Consider the following 15,824-nt stretch of genomic DNA (forward strand, 5'->3'; position numbering starts at 1 on the left):
TTTACTCTGAGATAAAGGAAAAAGTCTGAATATGCTACAGCTAATATTTTAAAGTATTTATTTACACACATAGTGCATCAGCTGAAAACAAAAGGACTAATGATTTCCTGATTGAAATCCCAACTGTACCTTAAATAGTTACCAAACAGGTATAATATTCCCATTAAAACTACTAAATATCATCTAGAACAAATTATATACATTTCCTTTCAAAAGTAAAGGTGTAGATGATCAAATTATAAATGAATGCTGTTCAAAGAATATTACATATGAATAGAGTCATTTTAGAGATAAAGTAAGAAATTTCCTTTAGTAACAACTTATACATCAAAAATTACCTAAACATTATATTAAATAATAAAATTCAGTGTCAGCAAAGATTCAAAGTGTGATGATAACACTGGTAAGAGTGAAAATTAGTACTGAAAAGTTTCCTTGGCAGGGAACAAACATAAATGAAAAAAATTTGTGTAATTGAAAAATGTATCACTCAGCTTATACATATTCCCCAAAAAATTAACTAAAGAGGGATAGATAATTAGATTGAATGATAAAGTAAGCATACTAAAATGTTAATTATAGGGTGGTGGGTTAAATGGTGATGGGGATTAGGGAGTTACAGAGTGCAGTTGACATGATGAGCACCATGTAATGTAAGAAACTGTTGAATTACTATATTGTACACCTGAAACTAATATAATGCTGTATGTTAACTGGAATTAAAACTTTAAAAATATACAAAAAAGGTATTAATTATACAATCTAGGTAGTGGGTATATGGCTGTTCACTGTAAAATTCTTTCAATTTTTTCATAAATACAAAGTTTTAAAATAAATTATTAGAATAATTAATAAAAGTTTTTGGTAAAATTTAGCTGTAAGAAATTAGCAGAAGGGATTTTTCTAAATAGTAAAATATGGAAAACCTAAAAATACAAATTAGTATTTTCACGGAACTGAATATTATACAGCCATTAAAATTGAAGTAAACAGCAGCAATGTCAACAATAGCCAAAACATGGAAAGAGCCTAAATGTCCATCACCTGATGAGTGGATCAAGAAGATGTGGTATATATACACAATGGAGTACTACATGGCAATGAGAAAGAATGAAATCTGGCCATTTGTAGGAAAGTGGATGGACCTTGAGGGTGTCATGCTAAGCGAAATAAGTCAGGCAGAGAAGGACAGATACCATATGTTTGCACTCATAGGTCTAACAAGAGAACAGGAGAAACCTAATGGAGGACCAGGGGGAGGGGAAGAGGGAAAGAGAGTTGGGGAGAGAGAGGGATGTAAAACTTGAGAGACTATTGAATGCTGAAAATGAACTGAGGGTGGAAGGGGAAGGGGGGGGAGGAGGTGGTGGTGATGGAGGAGGGCACTTGTGGGGAAGAGAACTGGATGTTGTATGGAAACCAATTTGACAATAAACTATTTTTTAAAAATTAAAGTAAACTGACAAATAATAAAAATTTTACATAAGTTTTTCAAATATAATCCAATTAAATCTCTGTAAACAAATTATGCACATTTAAATACATATATGTGTATAGAAAAGAGAGTGGGGGCACCTAGGTGGCTCAATCAATTAAGCATCCAACTTTGAATCCTCTCTCTCTCTCTCAAAAACAAAAACATTAAAAAAGAAAGAAAGAAAGAAAGAAAGAAAGAAAGAAAGAAAGAAAGAAAGAAAGAAAGAAAGAAAGAGAAAGAAAAGACTGAAATACACACCAAGGTTTTTGGTGCATTTTTTTCTTTTCTGCCTATCAATCTTCTCACATCTTTTTAAAAATAAATGTTATTTTAGTAATAAAAAAGCTAAAGTTTGTCTCAAGAAAAGTAATGATATTAAAATAAAGACATGTGAATACCATTATTTTCCAAGATGCATAGTTAAACTATGTTATTTTCATCTAGGCCACACTATAAACATTTATATATTCCACTAGAAATATAAGCTCTACAAAGACAGATGTTTGCCTGTTAACTATCTCTGTGCCCAGGTGTCTTCTGCTTAACTCAGCTGATACTTAGTAAATATTTGTTGACTGAATGAAGAGGCTGATATATAAATAAGCCTTTATATAAAGAAGCTTCTTTGAAAAGTGGACGAATATAAAAAACCATGATTATGGTCTCATATACCAAAATGTTCCAGTAAATTCAGGAATTCTAAATTGAATCTACAGGTAAACTATACTCTAAATGAACTCCAGCCTTCGCTTCACTTATTAATGTAAACCAAAAAATCACAGTAGTTTAGCAGTACATGTGATTTTGTAAACAACAGAAATCAAAGACATTTCATATAGTATCACTGCTGTTGTAGCTGTCACGAAATTCCATTTCTGTTCATCAGTATTCATTACATTCACTACCAGATCTTATAACGCATAAAAGAGGCACATATATTTCTAGAACAAATGCACAATGGCACATTACTTACACCTAAGAAAGCTAATCCAAAGCCGACAGTGGGGAAGGTGGAAAAGCAACTTGATAATCACTACAAAACTCCTCATAGACTCACACATGTCCGGCACCGAGGGCAAGGTTGGCATTAAAAACACTAGGATTCTTTAAAGTGTACTTAAGAAGTGGTTAACCACTCATTTCACCTTCCCATGACTGTACAGCCTGACCTTGCCCACTCTCTCACAGTAGCAAAAGACTGAAGTAAAACATGGGGTTTTTGGACTGAAGTACACCATGCATAGCTCAGAGCAAAAGCATACTCCAGAAAATGTGGGGATGGCATGAAAGTTTATAAGATGAAAAAATTCCAATAAGTAATTCTATAAAATGTTACAGGATTAAAAGATATGGACTTCTGGACTGAAAAAGCTCATTCACATGTCCAACACAAATGACAAAAACAGACCAACGACAAGGCAAATCACCACAAAATATCAGAATTAAAGGGTATAAAAAAAGATTCTACAGACTTCCAGTGACAAACAGATTTCATATAAAGGATTAGGACTAAGGAGGCATCAAACTTCTTAATGACAAATTAAAAGAAAGCCATAGAGCAAAGCCATCAAATTCTGAAGGACAAGTATTTCAAACCTAGACTCCTATACTCAGGATTGAGACTATCAATTAAGTGTGAGTATAGAATAGAGACACTTTCAGACATGCAAGTTCTCAAAAGATCTATCTCTTACATATTCCTTATCAGGAAGCTACCAGAAACTGTGCCCTACAAAACAGGAATACACCAAGAGAAAGAAGATGTAACATCTAGGTAGCAGGATATCTAATATGACCCCAAGATCAGGAAAACCTTAAGGATAATGGTGAAGGTTAAGATACTTCAATGACCACTAATGCAAGAGCACTTGAATATAAGAAGTCCAATGTGGAGCCTACAGACTCTCCCAGGCAAATTTGCTCTACGAAGATTTATTTGACTAAGTATCTACATATACATATACTAATGCAACTGTGGAAAAGCTCTTGACTCCATTCATATTAAGACTATAAAAATTCAGTAAGTGGGGTGCCTGGGTGGCTCACTCAGTTGAGGGTCTGACTTCAGATCAGGTCATGATCTCAGTTTGTAAGTTGGAGGCCCACGTCAGGCCCTGTGCTAACAGCTCAGAGCCTGGAGCCTTCTTTGGATTCTGTGTCTCTTCCACTCATGCTTTGTCTCTCTCTCTCTCTCTCTCTCTCTCTCTCTCTATCAAAAATTTAAAAAAACATTTAAAAAATTATAAAAACTCAGTAATCTAAAGGGGATGAAAAGACATTAATTTCAAGAATAACAAAATTCTATTGAGAAAAAAGACAGGTATATAATTATCAAATGTAAATACCAAATACTTAATTAAAATCATAGAAGAATTATGTAGGGAGTATGAGTGAATAGGAAACCAGGAAGGATAAGTAAGCTAAATCCTCATCTTCCACGCCAAGGAATCTGCCTAGATGGTCAAAAATGGATAAATCAAGAAAATACAGACAGGCTTGGAAGGGAAATGCTTCCTTCTTCTGCAGAAAGTTCAGTTAGTCTAATTCCTTATCTCTCCACTGACTAGTTTGTGTTTAATATGCTGGACATGTTAAGCTCATCTCTATCCTTCTTCCCCTGGAAACAAACTGCCCACAGCGAACAAGCATGAACTTCTGTATTTGCAAGGCCACTCTGCTGATCTGGCCTAGTTGATGATGAGTGGGTCTGCTGACCAACCTCCAGAGGTGAGTTAACAAACCCATTTAGCTCCATTTCTAAGCAATACTCTCCAATCTAGCCTTTCTGAGATTGCTTTGATATATTTTTTCTGTCTCTAGCCTGTTCTCTTAATTCATTCAGATCCTAGGAAGTAAAAAGGCCTCAACAGTTAGTGTACCAATCAGGACCACTGAAAAATAAAAAGTAATCGGTATAGAAGGAGTGAATGAGGTATCTGGTAGGATCTTAGATATCTGTTTGTATAAACAGGTTGGAAGAGTCCCATGTTAACACATGTAGTAAGTAAGTCATACTGCCTGCAAAGAGAGTTTGATGCTGATCACCTTGTATTTTGACTTATCAAATGTCTTTTGGTTTTGTATACAAACAAGTGACTTTCCACAGAAGTAGAGGCAACATGGTCTTCAAGAGACATTAGCAGCAGGAGCGCCCCAGAAACTCACCAGAAAGTGCCTTGGGGGATAATTACTATCATTTAGTCTCACTGCAGAAACTGATGCTCTACTTTAAACATCATCATTGGACATGATAGACAAGACTGCATTTCCATTAGTGCCTATTTGAACTAATCACCATTTTCTCAACCATACATCCTAAGTTTCCAGACCATCCAATCATCAGAGTCAATCATTTAACCCAGTGTATTTCCCAGTTCTGCTAATGTTGTTCAGATCTCTCAATGCTGCAATTATCTTGTCCACTGTCCAAAGGAAAACATTCAGAGAGCATCAACCTGTATGAATATCACCGTCAGCATGCCCCAATTTAGTATAATTAGTCCTCTATCTAAAAACCATAGAAGCTGTATATAACTCTTTTAAATATAGAATTCTCTATCCAGAAAGAGACTGCTAGAGATAGTAAAGCTCTGGCTCTACCAAAATAGAGAGATCTTGATAAGAGAACCGGTTTCCAGATGAGACATGGAAAAGGTAGTACCATGGAGTGAGAACCAAGCCCCAGTATAGGGCCTATTCTAGATTATTTAAGTTAAAGACCTTGGACTTTCCACATATCTGCCATAATAAAGCATAAGACTGAGTATAAACAAAATCAAAATCATCATCCAGTAGTAGTGATGCCTTTAAAAAAAAAAGTCAATCTGCAGTTTCTAGTACAACAGGTAAGGAACTTAGAAGTCACCACTCCAGGGAGCCTGAGTGGCTCAGTTGGTTAAGCGTCTGACTTCAGTTCAGGTCATGATCTCACAGTTCATGAGGTAAAGCCCCACACTGGGCTCTGTGCTGAAAACTCAGAACCTTGAGCCTGCTTTGGATTCTGTGCCTCCCTCTCTCTCTGCCTCTCCCCCGCTTGCACTCTGTCTCTCTCTCTCAAAAATAACATTAAAAAAATTTTTTTAAGTCACCACTCCATACTAATGAGTAAAAAGCTTAACTGAAAATTCAACAACTCCTCTTACAGAAATGAGGTTACAAGAAAAATCACTGTCCCCAAAATTGTAAAGACAAAAGGTGAACACAGAAATACAACTTGCCAGAGCAGAAACCAACTAGAAGAACTGTCCTGTCCACAGCAGCCAATGCCAGGGTAGAAACCCTAAATTATAATCCACTTCCTCCTGTATCAGATAAATAATCTAGCCCCATTACTCTTATCCCAGCAAAAATCAGTACCTAAAAGATCTACAAACACCTCAGAATTATCTCCATATTACTTCCTACCTTACCAAAGAACACTGTGAAATAACAACTTATCACCAGATAAGAATACGTATCTGGTTGATGTTAACTAGATGAATATCACCACTTACCTTAGTTGGATACTGGAAATTTGCTGCCTGAGGGCCCTCCCAAGTAATGGAGATTATCAACCTTGTGGAATTTTAGCTCCAACCACACCTCTCCATTCTCACCCAACCTGCCCTTTATTTCTACTTGTATCTGGCATCCATGTCAGGTGCAATCCTCTCACTCTTCACTCAAGTAAATGGTCTTAATAATCTAAGATACAGAAACCAAGTTTATCATTTAAGAGGTTCTGAATTTTGGGGCACCTGGGTGGTTCAGTTAGTTAAGGGGCCCAACTCTTGGTTTGGGCTCAAGTCATGATCTCAGAGTTTCTGATTTCAAGCCCCATATTGGGCTCCAAGCCAATAGCTCAGAGCCTGCTTCAGATTCTTTCTCTCTCCCTCTCTCCCTTCCCCTCCCCTGCTTGAACATGTGTGTGTGTGTGTGTGTGTGTGTGTGTGTGTGTGTGTTTATGTGTTGTGCTCTGTCTCCCTCAAAATACACTTTTTTTAAAAAAAAAAGAGGTTCTGAATTTTTACCAATATCAGTTTACTATCTGGGTACCTGTGAAAGGTAAAAGTCATATGAATAGTAATAGAAGACCCCTCTCTAACTCAGGAAGAACAATAATGTCTAATAGGCACTCAGCAGTCATCTTTTCCTGAAGGAAAGCGTTTAATAAAAAGTGTGCTGGAGGTCACTCCATCACCTAAAAAAAACCCACTCCATCCATCCATTAAGCCGTGGTTCATTTTCACATGTGAAATCAGAACTACAATTAATAAATAAATAAATATAATAGAAAATGGATTGTCCTTGATTCGTTCTCTTCTTTATAATAATTAGTCAAGATTATTCAAAACTTTGCTCAAAAACATCCAAAGGTATTTTTCAAATTTTTCTATAAAATGTTGGGAGATGATTTTCTTAGCATCTCAACTTTTAATTAAAATATTGCATACTACCCTTGAGAATTTATAAAAGAAAATTTGTTTTAAGAGGCCATCTGTTATTACCAGGTTATTTTTATAATAAAACAAACACCTTAGGAAGAGTATATTTCAATGGACAATGAATTTAGACAACTGAAACCACAAAACTGGTATGGGATAAAACAAGATTAGGTCTTCCAATGTCACATGAAAGTTGCTCAAAACAAGTATTAAAAGTATTTTAAAAATATGCTGCCTTCACTAGACAAGGAAAGTTTCTCCTTCTACTTTGCATTCTCAAAGAGTCACTGCTATAATTATTATACACATGCAAATGAGAACAGTGAATAAAATTCAATCCATATCAAAAATGCTGTTTTAGCACCAATACACAAAAAAAACCTTTGTCACAACTCATGTTTCAACTAAGAAAATATTATGATTAAAAGTTTTTCAACTTCATTTTAAAAACATAGAAAGCTATTAAATTTCCATCAATAGATGAAGAGAAAAAATGTAGTTTATATGTACAACAAAAAATTATTCAGCCATAAAAAGGAATGAAAGTATTATATGCTACAACATACATGAACCTTGAAAACATAAGCCAGACACAAAATATTCACTATTGTAATATTCCACTTATAGGAGATAGCCAGAATAGGTCTAGAATTCATATACTCAAAACAGCTTACTATGGCATGAGGGAGAAAGGAGGAATATAAAGTAAATGTTTAACTGGTAAGGAGTTACTCTTTGGAATGATGAAAAAGTCCTAAACTAGATAATGGTGATAATCACACAATATTCTAAATGTACTTAATGCCACTGATTTACATGCTTAAAAATAGTTAAAATTGCAAATATCATACATATTTTATCACAATAAAAAAATCAACACATTGAAATAGCAAAAGTCAATAAAACTTGAGGGGAAAAAATGCCAAGAAGTAGGGATGTTTGTTTCCAAATCTGTTTTTCCTAATTGTGATTTTTATAACATATTTGCATTAAAAAATAAATAAACGGACTCCAATGAGAAAAAAAAAGAAAGCTGTAGCTATAAAAACTAGGTTGAATATTTTGCATTCAATTAAAGTAAGCCATATAAAGCTACTGTCTTATTAGTTTTGGGTAAGACAACCATATGGTCCTACCTAGGATGGTTTGATTTATGATCTAAGATGGTGCCAAAGCAATACACATTCAGCAGAAACTACACTTCAAATTTTGAAATCTGATCTTTTTCTAGGTTAGCAATGTGAAGTAAGATACTCTCTCAGAATGGTGGGCATGAGCAGGGAGCTGTAATTCCCAGTCAGCCACGTGATCATGACAGTAAACAGCCTGTATACTTAAAACCATTCTGTACCCATACTGCCATTCTGTTTTTCACTTTCATACAATATTCAATATCTGACACTTTATTATGAAGTAAACTTTGGGGCACCTGGGTGGCTCAGTAAGTTAAATATCCTACTTCAGCTCAGGTCATGATCTCACAGTTCATGGGTTCAAGCCCCACACTGGGCTCTGTGCTGACAGCTTGGAGCCTGGAGCCTACATCGGATTCTGGGTTTCTTTCTCTCTCTGCCCCTTTCCCACTTGTGCTCTGTCTCTCTCTCTCCAAAATAAATAAACATTAAAAATTATTAAGAAATAAAAATAAAAAATAATAAAATAAACTTTCTGTTACATGACTTTGCCCAAATGTAAGCTAATGTAAGGGTTCTGAGCAAATTTAAGGTAAGCTAGGCTATGATGTCAGGTAAGTGTATTAAATGCATTTTTAACTTAAGGTATTTTCAATTTACAATAGGTTCAGCAAAAACAATCCCTTGAATACAGGTTCAAGATCTGTACTGGAAAGATCACATTCTAAATTAAGATGCACTTATATTCCTTTGTTAGTAGTTTTAATTTCCTGTAACATTTAAATGAAAAAAACCAGCAGAAAATCATGAAGGTAACATCATTGTTATAGTTGAACTGAAGAAAGACAAAACAAAAGGCCTTAACCCTGTATCAAAAAACTCATCAATGAATTACATTTGTAAGGCTTAATTAAAATTTTTGTGATACACATTGATTCCATGATACACATTGATTTCATAATTTAACTGATTTTCAGTTAACTGACCAGCTGCCATTCTCAGGCCCATCAGGCTTATGCTGAATTATAACAATGCCTACCTATACCTCCCAGAGTTGCTGATAAGATTAAAAATGACAATGCACATAGAAATGCTAATTAGCATACTGCAAGGCATATAAAAGTGCTTAATAAATGTTGTATATCATTATTAATCATTATTACTGGGTAAAGAAGGAAACTATTAGAAAACTATTCATTAGGATCCATGGAAAGGGAATGTTTTAGAAATGCTATAGAGATGAATTTCCCAAAAATAAAGCCTCTTGACATTTATTTAAAGGCTCTACATTTCGAGTTATCACATGATTCAGAGATCAAGCAGAATTGAAAGAGAATATTGGCTCCATACCTTCCTAGCTATGTGTACTTGGGCAAATTAGTAAACTTAAAAGAGATTTCATTTTTCATCTTGAAAAACCTCAGTGTTGTTGTGAAGATTAAATTGTGTAACATATATGAAATGCACCCAATATATATATTAACTTCCGTTTGACAATTGTGATGCTAATGTAGAAAGAATATTTTAAATATCCTTTAACTAGCACAACATATTTTGATTAAAAAGGCTTTTCAAGATCTTAGTTTTTCAGTCTTATTATAAACATCAATCACTGTTATGAGAGTAAAATGTGTGCCATGTCATCTGAAAAGTACAGGGAATGAAGTGAGTAGATTTTAGTATGAACTCTAGACACCCCCGGATGTTAGTGTCAGTACTATCACTTACTACTTCAATCTCAGATAAATTACTTACTGTAACTGCTTTCTTGTCTACATAAAGGGATCATTTATCTCATAGATTAGATGTGAATCATAAGAGAAAGTTAACATGAACATATAGTTAGAATATTGAACAGTGCCTGACCATGGTAGATGTTCAATATACACCTGCTCATTCCCCAACTGACTGAACATCATCGGAACATGTAAAGATAGGTTAGGGGAGACTGACATTTTTCCTTTCATTTAAAGAAATTGTGAATCTAAAAACAATTAGATATTTCATTTTTTCCTTTACTGTGATAAAATGTCCAGAACATAAAAATTGCCATTTCAGTCATATTTAGATATGTAATTTAGTGACATTAATTACATTCACAGTGTTATGCAACCATCACCATATCTGCTTTCAAAACTTTATCACTCCAAACCCTCTACCAACTCATTTACTTATTTTTTAATTTTTTATTTATTTTTGAGAGAGAGAGAGAGAGAGAGAGAGAGAGAGAGAGAGAGAGAGAGAAAACACACGAGTGGGGGAAGGGCAGACAGAGAGGGAGACACAGAATCTGAAGCAGGTTCCAGGCTCTCAGCTGTAATCACAGAACCTGACCTGGGGCTCAAACTCAGAAATGGTGAGATCATGACCTGAGTGGAAGTCGGATGCTTAACTGATTGAGCCACCCAAGCACTCCAACACTCTACCCATTTAGCAACAAATTCCCATTCCCGACTTGCTCCAGCCCTGAAAACCTCTATTACATTATATCTCTATGAATTTGTCTATCCTAGGTATTTTATATAAGTATAATCATACTATATTTATTCTTTGTATCTATCCTATTTAACTTTGTGGACGTTTTCAAGGTTCATTCATGCAGTAACATGTATCAGCATTTCATTATATTACATGACTAAATAATATTCCATTACACATATGTAGTTTTTGTTTACCCATGCATCTCTTTTTTTTTTAATAGTTTATTTTCAAATTGGTTTCCACATAACACCCACTGCTCCATGCATCTCTTAATAGACATTTGGGCTGTTTCCACACCTTGACTATTATGAATAATGCCTCCAGGAAAATTAACAAACAACTATTTAAGTCGCTGTCTTCAATTATTGGGATATATTTTTAGGGCGGAATTGCTGAGTCATATGGTAACTCCATGCTTAATCTTTTCAAGAACCACCAAACTGTTTTCCACACGAGGTACACCATTTTAGATTCCTAACCAGCAATGTGCAAAGTTCCAATTTCTCCAAATATAAAGCAACACTGTGTTATTTTGTTTTTTGGGGTTTGTTAGGGCTTACATCAGAATAGGTGTAAAGTGGTATCTCATTGTACTTTTGATTTGCAATTCTCTAATGGCTAATGATGTTAAGCACCTTTTCAGGTGCTTCTTAGCCATTTGTATCTCCTCATTGAATAAAGGTCTATTCCAGCATTTTGCTCATCTGTCAATTGAGTTTTTGGAAGGGCTTCTGTTAATGTTGAGCTATAATAGTCCTCTATATATTCTAGATATTAAACCCTTTTCAGATATACAATTTGCAGTTATTTTTTCCCATTTGGTGGACTGCTTGTTCATTTCCTTGACAATGTCCATTGAAACACAAAAGTTTTTAATTTTAATCAAGTCCCATTTATCTGTTCTTTTTTTTACATTTATTGCCTTCTCTTTTGATATCATATTTAAGAAATCATTACCAAGTCCAAGGTCATAAAAATATACCCCTAGAATTTCTTCAGAATGTTAAAGTCTTAGCTCTTAAATTCAGGTCTCTGACCCACTTAATTTCTGTATATGGTATAAAATAATAGTCCAATTTCTTTCTTTTGTATGTGGATATCCAGTTTTTCCAGCACTTTTCTTGAAAAGTGTTCTTTCTCCACTGAATGGTCTTGGCACTATGGTAAAAAAAAAAAAATCAATTGACCAAAGACATGAGGGTTTACTGGACTCACATTTCTATTCCATTTGTCTGTATGTCTGTTCTTACACTAGTAGCATACAGTTTTGATGACTATAGCTTCATAAAAGTTTTAAAATTGAGAAGTATATGGGGCACTTGGGTGGCTCAGTCAGTTGAGTGGCCGATTTCAGCTCAGGTTATGATTTCACAGTCCATGAATTTGAGCCCCACATTGGGCTCTGTGCTGAAAGCTCAGAGTCTGGAGCCTGCTTCAGATTCTCTGTCTCCCTCTCTCTCTCTGACCCTCCCAAGCTTATGCTTTGTCTCCCAAAAATAAATAAATGTTAAAAAAAAAAACAATTTAAAAGCTCAGATGATGGTTAGCACTTTTTAGTAAGAAGTATTTTAGGAAATGTTCATCATCATTTTAGATATAATGCTAGTGCACAGTTAATAAACTATAATTTAGCGTAAGCATAACTTTTATATCCACTGGGAAATCAAATTCACTTGACTTACTTTATTGTAAGTAATTCGCTTTACTGTGGTAGTCTAGAACCAAACCTGCAATACATCTAAGGTGTGCCTGTATAGAACCATGTCATCTGCCAACTGAGATAGTTTTATTTCTTCTTTTCCAATTTTGACGGTTTTTATTACTTTTTCTTGCCTAATTACTCTGGCTGGAATTTCCAGTATAATGTGGAAGAGAAACAGCAAAAGTGGGCATTGTGGTTTCATTCCTGAACTTAAGGGAAAAATTTTTCAATCATTTACCATTGAGTATGATATTAATTATAGTGTATATATATGGCCTTTATTATGTTGAGGAAGTATCCTTCTATTTCTAGTTTATTGCGTGATTTTAACATGCAAAGGTACTTGAATCACCAAATGCATTTTCTATACCAAGTAAGATGATTATGTGAGTTCTTCTTCCTCCGTTCTAGGTACGTGATATATTATGTTTATTGATATTCAATGCTGAGCTATGCTTGCGTTCAAGGAATAAACCATACTTGGTCATACTACATAACCCTTTTCATAGGTTTCTGGCTTCTGTTTGCTATTTTGCTGGCAATTTTTGCATTTATACTCACTAAGGATATTGTTCCGTAGTTGTCTTTTCTGGAAGGTCCTTGTCTGGCATCAAAATCAGGGTAATGCTGGTATCATAAGAGTTAGGAAGTACTGCTTGCTGCTGCTTAAATATTTTCCAAGAGTTTAAGGAGGAATGGTATTAATTCTTTGTATGTTTCAGGAAAATCATCAGGGAAGCCATCTGGTTTCTGTCTTTCTTTTTGCAGAGGATTTTTATTACTGGTTCAATCTCCTTACTTGTAAGTCTATTCAGATTTTTTACTACTTCTTCCATCAGTTTTTGTCATTTGGGTATTTCTAGGAACTTGCCCATTTCATCTAGTCTATCAAGTTTGTTGTGTAATTGCTCTTAATTTTCTTGTAGTACTGTTTTTATTTCTAAAAGTTGGTGGGAATGTTCATGTTTAAATTTCTGATTTAGTGAGAAGTCTTCTTTTTTCCTTCATCTACTTAAAGGTTTATCATTTTTGTTAATATTTTCAGAAAAACTATTTTTCTATCCAAGTAACATGTCTAAGACTCTTGATTTTAGCTCAGGTCGTGATCTCACAGTTTGTGACTTCAAGCCCCACATCAGGCTCTGAGCTGGCAGTGTGGAGTCTGCTTGGGATTCTTTCTCTCTCTCCCCCGCCCCACTCTCTGTCTCTCCCATGCTCTCTCTCTCTCTCCCCCCAATATAAATAAATGAATTTTTTAAAAAATTTTTTAATAAAGTAACTACTGATAAGGAAAAATTTATTTCTGCCATTTAGAAACTATTTGTTAACTGTAGGTCTTAAATGTTGTTTTGTTCCTCAATTTCTCCATTAGCACTTTTTGTATTTAATAGATTTTATCCAGTATACCATTTGATTCTCTTCCCATTATTTTCCTATACATATTTCAGTTATTTTCTTAATAGTTACCATGGAGGGACAACAATTAACCTCAAAAACTTATAATAGTATAATTTGAATAATACCAACATAGTTTCAACAGTATACATAAAGTTCCTATATGTCTCTACCCCTTCTACTTACATTATCACAAATTATACTTTTACACATTATGTGCCCCTTAGTATAGATTTATAATATTCATTCTATACATTTGCTTTTTTCAATCACAAAGGAAAAAGTGAGGAGTTAAAAACCAAAAGTGAAGTAAAACTATCTTTTATATTTACCTATATAGCTATCATATTCTTTTTAGCATTTCGTGTAAAGCAAATTTACTAACAATGAATTCCCTCATGTTTTTTGAAGGTTTTTTTTTTTTAAACTAGTATCTGTATCGAATTCAGGGCCCAAGTCTACAGCTCCAAGATTAAGTCATACCTCCAGTGACTGAGCCAGCCAGGGATTCCTTCCCTCAGTTTTGGTTTGTCTGAGAATATCTTACTGTTGACTTCATACTTAAAGAACAGTTTTGCAAGATATAAAATTGTTTGATGTTTTCTCTCTCAGGACTTACATCACCTCACTGCTTTCTGGTTTCCATGGTTTTGCTTGAGAAATCAATTGTTTATTAGGGATCCCTTGTATGCTAATAGACACTACTCTTGCTGCTTTCAAAATTCTCTATTTGTCTTTGGCTTCTAACATTCATACTATTGTGTGTCTCAATGTAGGCTTCTTTGAAATCAACCTGCTTGGAGTTCATGGAGTTTCTTGGATATACAGATTCATGTCTTTCACATCAAATTTGGTACATTTTAGTAATTATTTCTCCAACTATTCTTTCTCTCTCCCTTCTTCTGGAACAACCATAATGCAAACGTTGTTCTTGATGATATCCCACAGGTCCTTCAAGTTCTATTCACTTTTCCTCATTTTTTTTTCTCTTCTCAGACACATAATTCACTTTTCCCTATCTCCAGGCTCACTCTTTATTTCCTGCCTACCCCTATCTGATACTGCATCCCTCTGGCAAATTTTTTAATATCAGTTATTGTACTTTTTAGCTCCAGAATTACAATTTCGTTCCTTCTTATAATTTGTAATAATTATTAATATCTCAATTTTTCGTATATCATTTTCTAGAATTCTTTAAGTTTCTAAAACTTTTAGTTGTTTGTCCATGCTTTCCATTAGTTCTTTGAGCATGTTTCCAACAATTTATTTAAAATATGTGCTTTTGGGACACCTGGGTGGCTCAGCTAGTTAAGTGTACAACTCTTGGTTTCAGCTCAGGTTATGATCTCATGGTTGTGAGATCAAGTCCTGTGCCAGGCTCTGCGTTGAGCATGGAGCCTGCTTAAGATTCTCTCTCTCCTTCTCCCCTCTCCCTACTCCCACTTGTGCTCTCTCTCTCTAAAAATTAAAAATATATACATTTTTTAAATTCATGAAAATATGAAGCAAACATCTAACCTACCACAAATTTATAGTTTCCAGAATACTGTACATTCTGGGGAATATTTAACATAATTAATCTCAAAGTAGTAAAGATTAGATTGGTATATTACATTTTGCTCCTTGAAAGCCTTTTCATTTTCCCTCTGTTTCAATCATAGACATGATCTTATTCTTACTACAAACACCATTAACAGTCTGCTCAACAGGTACCTATTCATATTACATCATATTGAAAAATACCACAAATACAAAGACTTCTATAAATGTCTCATTATGAAGTATAATTTGCCAAGAGATTTCTATCACAAAAAAAATCATGCCATGTCAACAAAATTTATAATTTCCCATTAAAGATTAATTTGTTCTAATACATTTATGAACTTCATATCACTAGTGAGTAATCCTATTTATAGCAGAAATGGATCAGGACAGATATTAAAGCAAGTAACAGTGTTATTGCACAATTTGCCTTTGCAGACAGAACAGTCTCCCTTATACATTTTAGCATTCTTAATATATAAATTAGATTGACACACCAAGTACTGTTTAGGATGGAATATCCCCACATTCCTTCTTATACTAAGCTTTCAATTAATTCATATGTATTGTTTAAATTTAGGGATCTTCTTCTAAGTTCAATTCATATCAGATTTAAATCTAGGACTTTGCCATTACTAGCAAGGGTCAAAACTACACTACAGTTCTAAATT

The 15,824-nt window shown here is 34.4% G+C and overlaps 1 protein-coding gene across 1 annotated transcript in view; it reads right to left on the minus strand.

Moving 5' to 3' along the window:
* The window catches only part of FBXL17 (F-box and leucine rich repeat protein 17), a gene marked incomplete at its 5' end in the record, with an annotated part of 472,906 nt that overhangs the window by 429,877 nt on the left and 27,205 nt on the right, over positions 1 to 15,824 (minus strand). The window lies entirely within an intron of this gene.

Source organism: Suricata suricatta, chromosome 6 (assembly GCF_006229205.1).
Source record: "Suricata suricatta isolate VVHF042 chromosome 6, meerkat_22Aug2017_6uvM2_HiC, whole genome shotgun sequence".
In the NCBI taxonomy this organism is placed as follows: Eukaryota; Metazoa; Chordata; class Mammalia; order Carnivora; family Herpestidae; genus Suricata; species Suricata suricatta.